Source organism: Ursus maritimus, unplaced genomic scaffold (assembly GCF_017311325.1).
Source record: "Ursus maritimus isolate PB19 unplaced genomic scaffold, ASM1731132v1 scaffold_21, whole genome shotgun sequence".
Taxonomy (NCBI): domain Eukaryota; kingdom Metazoa; phylum Chordata; class Mammalia; order Carnivora; family Ursidae; genus Ursus; species Ursus maritimus.
The window spans coordinates 7,751,860-7,764,748 of NW_024424564.1; the positions used below are offsets into that span (position 1 = coordinate 7,751,860).

Genomic DNA, 12,889 nt, shown 5'->3' on the forward strand with positions numbered 1-12,889 from the left:
GTTTTTGAAGCTTATTTTATGGCCTAGTATTTGGTCTATCCTGAAGAATAGGATATACCATGTGAACTTGAGAGGAATATATATTCTGCTGCTAAAAACTAGGGCACCAGGCATCAACAGATACTCTTGGGGCCATGGCTGCCTCATACTTGATCCCATCTTGGATTTTCTGCTTTTGTTTTCTTTTTGGCCTCTAAGGATTTCCCTTACATTAATTTACTTAAAAAGATGTTTTTCATGTTTAATCCAATATAAAAGATGTTTTATAATGGGAGGTTTATTCCGAATGTCTTGTTCTGTTCTGTTGCTAGAAATAAATTCTCACCTTATTCCTTCCTTATTGCCCCCGTCTTTGAAAATTACTTGTTTTCTTTAAGAAAAAGTAATCTGGCTCTTTTGATTGGTACCTTGGTTCAATAGAGATATTATTTTTTAGACGGTGATTTGATAGATAGGTACACTGATATCACCTGTGAATAAATTCAGCAAGAAATAATGTAAGACTTACGTGAGGAAACTTTCCTAAAAGATCAAGGAAAACAAATAAATGGAGGTATATGTCATTTTTCTTAATAGAAAGACTAAATATAGCAGACTACCTAATTCTTCCTAAATTGATAAAGAGTTTTAATGAATTCCAATAAAGATTTCAATAGATTTAAATTAATTTCTAGGGATTTTACATGAATTTCTATGATATCAGCTGGATGGATGAACAAGAAAGAGTAAGTTTTTAAAATTAAAATATGATTGAAAAGGAGAGACTAACCCTATCAGATATTAAAGCAAATTAAATCTGTGTTAACACTGTTACACAAATATATAAGCAGACAATAAATACCTTGAAACAGATAATTATTGAGTATAACCAATACCAGAGGGTCACTTAAATTAGATCCGCTTGAATTAGGGACCAAATTTTCATAATAAATAGTTTTACTAGAACTTTGACTTGAAATTTTTTGTTAAAATTATAAAAATAAACTTATTTTCTATGTAATGCAGTTAAATATTTTAACTCTTAGAAATAATTTTTTGGCATTTTTTGACAAAATTACTTGAAACCTGAAATGATAATTTTCACTTCATGTTTGATTTCTACTCCTTAATTGAATCATTTTACAAAAATATCGTAGACTTCATTTTTGTAAGGGTTTCTCTCTAATCAGGTCATTTTTAAATACACTTCTTGTGTCGTTGCTCTTTTGGTCTTAACTTCTGCCCTTTAATTGCTAACTGGACTGACACATTCTGTAGCTATGTTCATGATTTGGATAGTTCTCCATCATGTTTATCAACCTCATGAAATCCTACGTATTTTGTGAGATTTGCTAGTTCACTTTGTAATGGATTTTCATGGCACTGGCACTGTATTTTAAAATGACAGTCTGCAAGACACTGGCAAATACAGGCGTGAACATAGATGATACTGTGAAGCAGAGAAAGATATTAGAGGAGGCCTAGACTTTTTCTAAGAGTATTTTATATTATGATTCAACACCAATAACAGATTACATGGTCAATAAGTACTTGAATTATAAGGGCACTTTGGTATATAAGAAGTCAGTGTATGATAAAGGTGGCTTTATTTATTTATTTTTTTGTTTTTTTTTTTTTTTTTGAGGTGACTTTACGGTTTTTTTTTTTTTTTTTTTTTTTTTTTTTTTTTTTTTGAGGTGACTTTAAATATGAGCAGGGAAAGTGGATCATTCTCTAAAAGTTAAAAAAAAATTAAGAGAAAATGTTAAAGCCATAATGTAACTAATGCCAGGGCCTTTGGCTCCTGCAACTATGTCTCCTTTGAAGAGGTACAGACCTTGGCTTGTAGTAACTTAGAAGATTTTAATGACCAGATATTTCCACATTGTGGGAGTCACTCAGTTTCCTTAGACTAACTTGGCTGAGAGAGGATATCTTTCACAAAGATTTCATATGTCCCGATAACACAACAAGCGTTGAGTTGTCTTCTTGAAGTTCAGTATCCGCTCCTTACCTTGCCAAGGTCCAGGACAAAAGGGCAGGAGGATGGTTTCCTGATGCTTGTTTTGTTCAGTCATAGTTGGGCTTCTCTACATCATTACTGGGCATCTGTTTTCTAGAACCCTAGCAACATATCAGTGGAGAAGGGAATTTTACCAGAGGAACGTAAGTAGCAGAGCCGTTCTGAAACAGACCTTCTCAAGTGGTATGCCACAAATGGGTTCCAGATGTGCTAATGTGGCCTTACAGCGGTGGAGCTCAAGGCCTCCTTAACTCTGGCAGCTGTTATGGAAGCCTCTTCTGTTTAACCATGCACTGTACAATGATTTTCCTTTTCTTTCTGTGCCATGAATACAAGTTTGGGGAGCACTGTTCTAAGCAATTAGCTGCAAACAATGGGAACGTGAATAATATTATGCAAAGAGTCATTTGATTTAGGGAAGAAAATAGCAGATTGTAGCAGAGAATGGATGAGGGGGCAGGTTAGACTTTTTCCTGAATCTCTGAATTCACTCCAGTTCTATTTTCACATTAGAGTCTATCATCAGTTTACATTAGTATCGGCCTTTTGCAGTTTTTACCTGTTCCTGGTCATTTACACATACCCAGATAAATTCCAGGAGGAATAAAGAGTTGAGAAATAGTCATAAAATAACCAAAAGAAAAATCAGAGGAAAACATTTGATACAGGGTTTAGCACAGAAACAAAGAAATCGGAAAAAAAAAAAAAAAGCTACATGTGGTTGTATTAAAACAAAAATGATCAGTACCTCTAAAAATTATGAGAACAAATTTACAAACAAGCAAATGGAAAGGTATTAGCAGTAACTGCATATATGATTTGCAATAATATTCTACAAATAAAAATCATTCTAACCTAAAAGACTAACATTCCAATAGAAAATAGCCAAGTGACCTCAGGAGATGATCCACAAATGAAGAGCTGCAAATGACCAATAAATATATGAAACATTCAGCCATAGATGTAAATGCAGAGTAATTAACAATTGAGAAAGTTACAGAAGAAATTTGACTAAAATTATTTTAGTTTAGGGGAAATAGGCCCCTTATATAAATGCTGGTAGTTGTGTAAAGTGATGAGCATTTTTATGGGTCAATTTGGCAATACATTTAAAAAATGTTTTAACCCTCATACCCTTTGACCTTATGTTTTAATTTAGGAGTTTATTCTGAACAAACGATCAAAAGTGACGTGAAGAGATATGAAAATGATATTCATTACAGTTTTATACTATGATAATGAGAAGCAATTCTACAAAAATGAGAATAATGGATTATGGATTATATGATGGAATCATGGTCAATCATTAAAATAAGTTTTTGGAGAATAAGGTATGGAAAATATTGTCTGCTGCTTAAATTGCATGTACATTATTTCAAATATACTATATTGCATCTCAGATACTCTTAATTGGAAGAGGCATCATTTTCTCTGGCACTAAGAGAGAAAACAACAACAAAAATAACACCGAGGATAGGAATTCTGATAAAAGATCCTGGCATAAAGCTAGGTAGAGTCAGGATAAATGAGAACTAGACTTGTCTCTGGAAAGGGACAGCAAAGAAACCAGTTGGTCCTCATTCAGAGTGTGGTTCCAATTCCTACCACCAACCACCGTGATCCAGAAAGCTTCATTCAAAGAGAAAATATAGTGTTCACTGTTGGTAGTTCCCCCAGGTAGAAGCAAACACAAGTCCCCTGGCAGAAATTGGACTTCATGCAGATAGACAACAATTTTTTTTCTTTTGTAACTGTCAGTGATTTTTTAAAGACCCTGTTGATTCTAAAACGAATTTCTATATTAGAATTGTGAGAAATGAAAAATTGTATCTAGAGTGAAAGGAGTATACTATATACATGCAATTGGAAGGAAATACTCTGAAATTTAGCAGTGAAGTCCAATCTGTTGGATTATATATGTATTTTACAAAACTCCATGAACGTTTATTACATATATTTAAATGTTTACCTTAATTAGGATGCCCATAATTATTTTTAGTCCATTTTCTTAATTTGATCTCCTCTGTTAGTATATTTTGAATCATTACCAACCTTTGGCAGTGAAGCTCAGGCATTTTAGACTTTTTATAATTTCAGCACTTTGGAAAAGAGCTATGTTTATTTTGGCTGCAGACCTTTGGGTTGTTACTGTTAGCAGGTATATGAAAAGTCTTCCAAAACACTGGATCCCTGCATTGAAAGAGGAAAAAAAAAAAAAAAAAAGGCATGTTTAAGAGCACGGTCTCTGGAGTGAGACCCATCCTCAAATTTCAGCTTTGACACATCCTAGTTGTATGACTTTAGGCAAGTTATTTAAGTAGTCTAATACTCAGTTTCCTCATTTTTAAAAATGATAATTGTATAGTTGAGAGAATGAAATGAAATAATGTAAAATGCCCATCGTATAATATCATTTCTAAATCAAGGTCTGTGGGACCAACTGCTTGAAAATGTGATTTATTTTTAACATCCCTTTGCTCTTCTTCATTGTAGTCACTCTTAAAAATGATCATGCATAAGACAGACTTTGAAAATTTATAATCTCTTCAGTGCTTCCCCTTTTAAATGACATATTCCCTATCCCAGCAAGTAGAAAAAAGGGGTGCACTCCTGATTAGCATAACCTTGATACAGAAAGGGAAGATTTATAGGCCAGTCTCATTGAACAAAGATGCAAAAATCCCCAAACTAAAGTGGCCAGCAAACCAAATCCTGCAACACACAAGTAAGAATTATGCATAATGACCATGTTGGATTTATTCCAGGAATGCAGGACTGGTTTGACATTAGACAATCAATATAATTTGTCACATTAACAGAATAAATGAAATAAATATGATCATCTCATTTAGATGCAGTAAAACATCTAATCAAATTCAACATCCATATTCCTTTTCATAAAGAAGTAATTCTTAGCAAACTAGAAGGGAACTTCTTAAATCTCATAAAAAAGATTTACCAAAAACCTAAAATAATGGTAAATTCTCTGGTATGTCCCTATTGGGTACAGTTTTGAAACCTAAGATTTGACTTCTTCCTTTATTTCTGAAGCATGTTATTGTTGTTCTTCACTATTAACTATTTTTGTTCTTTTGAAACTAATATATTCTCCCATTTTATCTTACTTTGAAATGACATACCTTGTTAGTCTTTCATTTCTCCTAAATTATGCATTTTATTGTTAGTTTTTCCCAGCTATTGTGTCCCAGAATTCTTCCTTTTTATGCTCAGTGCTTCTGCTTTAAAAAGGCAGAAAATCTTAATGTAAATTTATTTTTCTCAGTGTGAACATCATTGAGTTTGAGATCTCAGCTATGACAGTGTTCTAGAGTTATCACTGGAACTACGGTAGTGTCGGTCGTTCAAGTGGTGTCAGCGCCTGACTGGAACGGACCAGTTGTATTTCACCAACGATCGTCTCCAATCAGTGCTTTGTTATTAAAATGTTCCTTCCTGTGACACTAAACATAGAGGCTGGTATAATCTTTTATCTGGTAACAATGAGGCTCTGTTGTATGGTGTACATCCTTGGGAGATACCAGGAGCAGCAGAATTAAGTGAAGAGCAGACAGTGAATGAGGAGGAGAGACTGCTTCTGTGAGCAGTCCTGTGGGCTGAATCTTCTCACATTCGAAGAACTAGCCATGAGCCTTGTATGTACACTCATTCCGTTATTCATCATTGTAAATTAGACATGGTTTCACATTTAAATAAAACCACATTTTCAAAATTACAATGTGTCATATCTCAATAATAGTCTAATTATATACAAAATTATCATTTTCATTGTCCATTGTGCTTTAATAACATGGAAAAAGTCAAAATCACTTTTCTTGGTTTTCTTCCAGGGCAGTAGTATAACAAAATGCTATTTTGTTATAAGACAGAGCCTTATCATATTTGGAGATTGGGGGAATAAATATTGTCCCATGTAATTGAAATGTTTAGAGAAGTATGCTATTTTCATTATGTTCAAAAAATATATGTACTTATAATACAGTATATCCTATTCTAGTATTAGATTGGTACAGAAGATTCCTGTTTACCTGGAGTAATTTTTAAAGATATGTCTTAATGAATTTAATTATTTCAGTTACCTAAGAGTTATAATCTGATTTTAAAATAACCAATTTTCTAAGAATACAATAAAATATTCACAGTGCTAAAACTCTGGGGAGCTTAATTTAATCTTCGATGACTCAGGAAGCAAGTCAGAATCTTGCAATGCTTCATTTAATAATGAACCTCACTTAATATAGGGTAAAGTGAAAATTCTAGTTATTTGAATTTCCTATTTAGATTATGAATAAACATATATATTTTATAAAGGTCATGAAAGCTGTGTTATATGTGCACTTGTGTATTTTCCTATAATCCTGTCTACCCCTGTTACGGGCTTTTTAGAAAAGAGAGGTTGAAACTTACTGTCCTCGATTGGAAAGTAGACATGAAAAATTACTCTGATTACTTAAACCTGAATTTCTCAAAGAAGGGTAAGTGGACCACCTCTCTTAGAATCATCTGGGGTACTTGTTAGGAATGCAGATTCCTGAATCCTTCACCAAACCTGCTGAATCATTGTATCTGGAAAAGAGCCCAGGATAGTAACAGGCTCTTCAGGTAATTCTGACAAAAATTTGAGACTCGTTGCCAGATGGCTTCTGGATCTGAGATCTCAACCTAGGGTAGGCAGCACCAAAATAATTCCTCCCGTGGATGTTGCTACAGGAAAAAAGTGACAAAGATTGAAATGGGTGTGCTACTTCCCACAGAGTATGAGAACAGGAAATAATATGTTCTGCCGTCAGACCAAAGGAATTTTAGAGGCAAAGCTGGAAATAGTTCAGAGCTGTTTCATTCATATTTATAACATCATTGCTTACTTAAGCTATAGAGTTCTTGATGTGTTTTTCTGTATTGAGGTGAAGTAACATAAAGTTAGCTGAGCATCATTTGATTCATTTGGAAAATGTTTTTATTGTTTTAATGCTTTGCTTTTACTCCAAGCACTCTGTAAATGTCTCTTTGGGGTTCTTTCCACTGAATATTTTGAGTTTTCAGAGCTTTGGTTGTGATAGAATTACATATTTTCATTAATGCAAGCCAATTTTGCTTATAGTTCTAGTTGTAACTGTCTGTTACTACTGGGAGCAGAATATAATGGCTTTTTAGAAGGAACTTTTTCTTTTTTTCATTTTATGCCACTGTGGAAAGATACGTGGATGATAGTTTTATTTGGTCCATTTGTTTTTCCTATGTATAAATTAACAACCTCCCTTCCTCCCCCTTCAACAATACCCTTTCCATCCTCCCACCCCCATTTGAAGGGTCGGTCAGTCAACAGCATTTATTTATAAAGCACTCATAACACTATGGGAAGTCCCAAAAGAAGACTGTACTCTCCTTTTCAATATTCTATTACTGTTGAGAATTCAGTCAGTATCCAAGTCTTGCTCCATAGCTCTCCTACCCCAAAGTTTGCAATACTCACTTTTGCTCAAGGGCAGCTTTCACTGAGCCACAGGTCAATCATGAAGACTCGCCTTACTTTTCCCTCCACCTGCCTTTTCCAAAATGCTCCCCAGCCCTGTGTGCTGTGGGCCTTCTGGTTTTACTGTGGGCTGTTCTTGAAATACTGCTGATCATTAGTTCTGAATCCTAGTCTGTCCCTATATTTACAAGAGGAATGGGTTGAAACCAGACTGCTTTCTCCTCACTACCTTGACCTTTTAGCCTCCACAAATGAGACACCAGCACCTGGGAAAGACAATTTCAGACAGAATCTCAAAGTAGGAGAGATACGGGTTAAAGCTCTGCAGCACTACTTTGGATTTTCACTTGCATCACCCAGGGGATGATAAGATTTAAGGGCTGGAAGCTTTTAGACCCAGAAAGTCACCCGCCTGAATGCTCCTGCCTGCCCTGCTTTCGGGTTTATATTACCACCTCAAAAAGATTTCCTTCTTTGAATCTTTCAACTGCCCTTATTCCTTCACTGAAAGGGACGTTCTTGTCTGAGCCTTTCTTCCTTCCCTCTGATACCATACACTGTGCAGTAAGGAAGACCACATTTGGGCAGCATAGAGAAAAAACTACCTGCCTAGTCTTACACGTGTCTGCACATGTGTATGCACATATGTAGGTGGGGGGTGATAAACTGACTATGGGTCCTCCAATTCATGTTTTTTTTTTTTTAAGATTTTATTTCTTTGAGAGGAGAGAGCGCTCGTGCAAGCACGGGTGGGGGGGGGGCAAAAGAAGAGAGAGAAGCAGACATTTGGTTCGCAAATCTTGTGGGCCCTTCCTTCCAAATATATCTTCGGTTTGATCACTTTTCGCCACCTCCACTGCTTCCCTACCCCAAATCACAATTATCTCTCACCTGGATTACTTCAAGAACCTCCTAACTGGTCTCCCCTTCTGTCTCTGCACTCCTTAACAGAACAGCCAAAGAAAGTTCTCCGTGAAAATGTAAATCAGATCATGTTGCTCTTCTGTGTAAAGCCTATTATAGCTTCCCATCTCACTACAAAGGAAGCCAGTCCTTATAAATGACCCGTAAGACCATACGTGATTGCCTCTCGCGATTGCCTCTCGTGATTGCCTCTCATGATTGCCTCTCGGGCCACAACCTTTGATGCTCCCTCCACAGCCCCTTTTCACCCTCTTCTCCCCATGCCAGCCTCCTCGGTGGTCTTCCTACAGGGCGGGTCTGACTCTACATTGGGTGTTTCCTCCTTGCTTGCTTCTTCTCTCCAACACCAGCATGGCTTCTTTCTTTCTTGTATGTCTTTAGTGTTACTTTTCCAACAATTCTAGCCACCTTCCCTGCCTTATTTCTCTTGTTAGCAGTTATCACTTTCACATACTAAGCATCTTACCAGTTTACCTTACTGTCTATCCAGCTCATTGTAAGCATTAAATAAATATTTGTGGAATGAATGAAAGCAAAGATGATTTTCCTGTGTTGAAGATATTTAAAAAAATTCATCGTATATTTTGGTGGCAAATCTAAAAGTGGTTTTCACGAAGTAGTTTGAGTAATGATTCATAACTGTGTGTAGCCTTCTAATATGATTACTTTGAGGAAGTGAAGACTTAAAAACATTTGAAAACATTTACTATTACTAAACCTGGATATAAATATAAAAAGTATTTGAAGAAAACATGCGTTGAAAGAATTAACAATCTGAACAGACTTCCTTAAGAGGTGATTATGAAAACAAATGTAGGACTCTGAGCTGTGAAGAGAAACTATGAGTCATTTCAGACAGGAAATCATATCAGATAAAGCATAAAGGCAAAGAGTGACTGTGGTGATTGAAAGTTGGTAAGTCATGATAAAAGTTAGTATTATATTGATATTTTTTAAGGACTTACCATTAGCTAGCATGGGACTAAGCGCTAAGCATCATGAGTGGTAGGTATCTTTATTTTTTCATTCTACAGAGAAGGAAGAATATAAAAGCTTAGAGTAATTAAGTACCTTGCCTATTGTCCCATGAGCTTTAATGGTGGAGGCCATGCTTGAATTTAGATCTGTCTGATGCCAAAGCCCAGGTCCCTCACAAGTGAGTGGAACTTATCTGATTTTGAGATTAGGTTCTAATGACAGCTCGCAGGGTGTAATTTAGGCAGAGGTAAAACTACTTCAGAAAATCCTGTAGGGAGGCACCATTTTGGAGAGCAACATAGCATTTCCCAGAAAGCCCAACACAGCCAGGGTTTCCTTGAGAACTGGACCAGATTGTAGCTGCTTTGGCTGAACAACACATGAAGGAGGTAGTTTGTGGTTAGGGATAAGGTATGTGAAAAATACACACCTTTAAACACCGCATGCACACACTGGGAGGGGGGGTCGATGTTCTCCATATGAGAAGTACTGAAATTGGTCTAGAGAGGATTATTTAATTCTCTAAAATATTGAAAATCTTGTTAACTATTTATTGCTTGTTGTAGCATATTCCACGTATCCAAAGCTGATAGAATCAGGCAGCACACATCAATCATGGGAATACATTAAGTCTCTCCAGAATTTAATCAACAGGAGTGATGGCTTCAACTGTGTAAAATAAAAGAATGCCATTTGAGATGCAGCAAAATTATTTTACCATGAAGAGATGGAAAAGGCTCATTTTAATTCAGTCTTCATCTTTGTTTAAGGGTCCCACTTCATGACCTGGTATAGAGTCCTTGTCCTTTTAGCATATCTGGTGACTGGGGGCTGGAAGGGTGTCATGAAAATGGAAATTCTTTTTCAGACTCTGAGAGAAAATTTCAGGTGTCTCCCTTAGTCAGCATTGACTCTGTGTCCCTCATGTTGTTGAAAATAGTTCTCCTCGACCTTACTCCCACCCCAGCACACTGAGGCAAGGGGCATGCTTCCACCAGTATAAAAGTTCTCAGCACGGGTGAGTCACACCATTCTATTTCCCAGGGGAGGAAAGCAGAATTTGGGGAGTTTGGATTGAGTGTAGTTTGGAAAAATTTTCTCCTGGAGAGTCTATTACATCCTCCTACAAGGAAATTCCCTTACTCTCTGATCAATCATTATTGGTTTAAAATAATGATGCTTGATAAATGTTCACTGAATTTAAGTACTAATTTAGGGTTTCTCACCCTGACTGGGGGCTTTCGAGTACAATCTAGTCCTGATGCATTCTCCTGTTTGCAGTTCTTGGCATCCACCCAGTGGTTCCTTGGGGTAAGTAGAGTAGACACTGCCCCAAAGCTTTGTGTAGCGGCTGAGAAGATCTTATTGAAGAGCTGAGCACAGTATGTTGGAGAGATTACAGCTTGAAAGGCTGTCCTGCTTACAGCCTCCTTTTAAAAGAGGCTGCCCCAACCATAGCCCCCTAAGAAGGTAGCAACACAGTCTGTTTCTTCAGCATTGGTGCTGTCGTATAGCATGTTAGCCTTACATACTAGTCACAGCTGGAGTAGGAGAGGACCTCTGGCTCAGAGGTAACCAATCTGTGGGCTGCCCAGTGGCTTCTGAAATTGCCTCAAGTAAGAACTTTCCCCTAAAAGGACAATGGTGATAGAATCAGATTCTCCCCTCTGGGGCATTTGATCATGAACTATAGACAGAGAACTGGCAGCAAGTGGAAAGAGCTATGGTTGTGCAACTTGAATTATGGAGGAGTTAGGGCGGTGGTATGCTAGGGCAGGCCCGAGAGCTGGTTGCGGGCAGCTCTTCCCCACTCCGCCTCAGGCTGGTGGGAGTATCGACACCACATCAATTGGTTTTTGTTACAATTGAGGTCTCCCTCCTCCAGATCTGGTTGTTAAAATTTTACTGGCACACCACTGGGTAGGGGAAGGGACGGTATATAGGGAGCAGGAGAAGCAGTTACCTCTTGATCCTTTGTCTTAAAAACAATGTTTAAGGTAATGATTAAGATATTAACATTATAATAAAAAGACATTAGAGAAAACATTGTGAAATATGTGATTTAAATATCAGTGGTTAAATTACAAAGCTCATAGGAATGTGGTCAGAGGGTAGTACCTTTCCTGTTCCTGGTACTTATCAAAGGCACAACCTCCACCTCCCAGGCCCACAAAGGATGACCTGACAAGCCAGTTAAGTCTCTGGTCTTATTTCCACATGTATTCTTTACCCCTATTACTTGAAGTAACTTGAGTGCACAGCAGTTACTTAAAACCACAAGAGCACAGTGAATACAGTTTTTGAGTTCTTTTTTTTTTTTTTTAATATAGGGAAAATGGGACAGATTTGTACAGTAAAAAGAGTATATATGATTTTGGAATGAGGTTTGATTTCCAATACTCCTTCACCCCTTCCTGGTAACATAATTTATCTATGCCTTAGTCTCCTTAGCTGTAGAATAAGGATAAAGGATAGTAAGTTCAGAGATATTTGTAAGGATTAAATCAAGTACCATGTGTGAAACTCCTAGCACAGTGTCTGGCACTTGTCATGCACTCAAGTAACTTTAGCTCTTTTCTCCTCTCTTTAACATGCTTATTGAAGCCTTGAAAACATCTGGTGGATGGGGTGCCTGGGTGGCTGGGTCAGTGGAGGGGCCCACTATTAGTTTCTGCTGCAGTCATGATCTCCAGGTCATGGGATCGATGGGGCATGCCCTCAGGCTCCACGCTCAGTGCGGAGTCTGGTGTTCCCCTCCCTCTACTCCTCTCCCATCAAATAAATAGTCCTTAAACAAAAACAAAAACAAAAAACCAAACAAAAACCAGCTGCTGGTTTTGCTGTCAGGTCAGCAGAATCGATACAATTACTTAACTCTCCACTTATATTAATATGAATTAGGTTGTAGGATAATGCATTGTTTATAATTTTATGTTTTTGTATATAACGTCAACTAAAATTTAAATATAGCTCTAATTATTACGATCCTTTGGAACAAGCTTTTCTCTACACTTAGCTCAGAGCTGCTATATATCAGTCCACAAAGTACTGTGTTCACTTCCTTTTGTTTTTAAACAACCTGTTAGACTATGGGCAAAGAACTATGTTAGATGTTGTAGGGAAATTAAGGAAAACAGATGCTTGGGGTGCCTGGGTGGCTCAGTCAGTTGAGCGTCCAACTCTTGGTTTCGGCTCAGGTCATGATCTCAGGGTCCTGGGATAGAAACCTGCGTTGGGCTGCAAGCTCAGTGGTGAGCTGGCTTGAGATTCTCTCTCTCTCTCCCTCTCCCCCTCCCCCTGGCTCTAGTGCTCTCTCTCTCTCTCTCTGTCTCTCAAATAAAAATAAATAAATCTTAAAAAGAAAAAGAAAAACAGATGATTATGTAATACCCAGTTAAATATACAAAAAAAGAGAAAAGGGAGTGAATATTCAATTGTTTTCCTGAGTATTCCCCTCCCACTGCCCAGCTTCTAGGTACCTAAATTGAATAATA

At 37.1% G+C, this 12,889-nt stretch overlaps 1 protein-coding gene and 1 long non-coding RNA gene across 6 annotated transcripts in view; one reads left to right on the top strand and one right to left on the bottom strand.

Annotated features, from left to right (window-relative positions):
- The window catches only part of LEMD3 (LEM domain containing 3), a 75,617-nt gene extending 70,117 nt beyond the window's left edge, over positions 1-5,500 (top strand). The window contains exons 14-15 of one of the 2 annotated variants that reach the window (XR_005836661.1): positions 3,162-3,333; positions 5,286-5,500. The gene's annotated coding sequence lies outside the window, so the exon portion shown is untranslated. Of the gene's footprint in view, positions 1-3,161 lie in introns of both variants that reach the window. The other variant, XR_005836662.1, reaches the window with a different exon arrangement.
- LOC103656837 overlaps positions 1-12,889 on the bottom strand; it is a 37,787-nt gene that overhangs the window by 23,420 nt on the left and 1,478 nt on the right. For 3 of the 4 annotated variants that reach the window (XR_005836664.1, XR_005836663.1, XR_005836665.1), the window contains exon 2: positions 1,994-4,192. This is a non-coding gene — a long non-coding RNA (uncharacterized LOC103656837). Of the gene's footprint in view, positions 1-1,640; positions 4,193-12,889 lie in introns of those variants that run through there. The other variant, XR_566702.2, reaches the window with a different exon arrangement.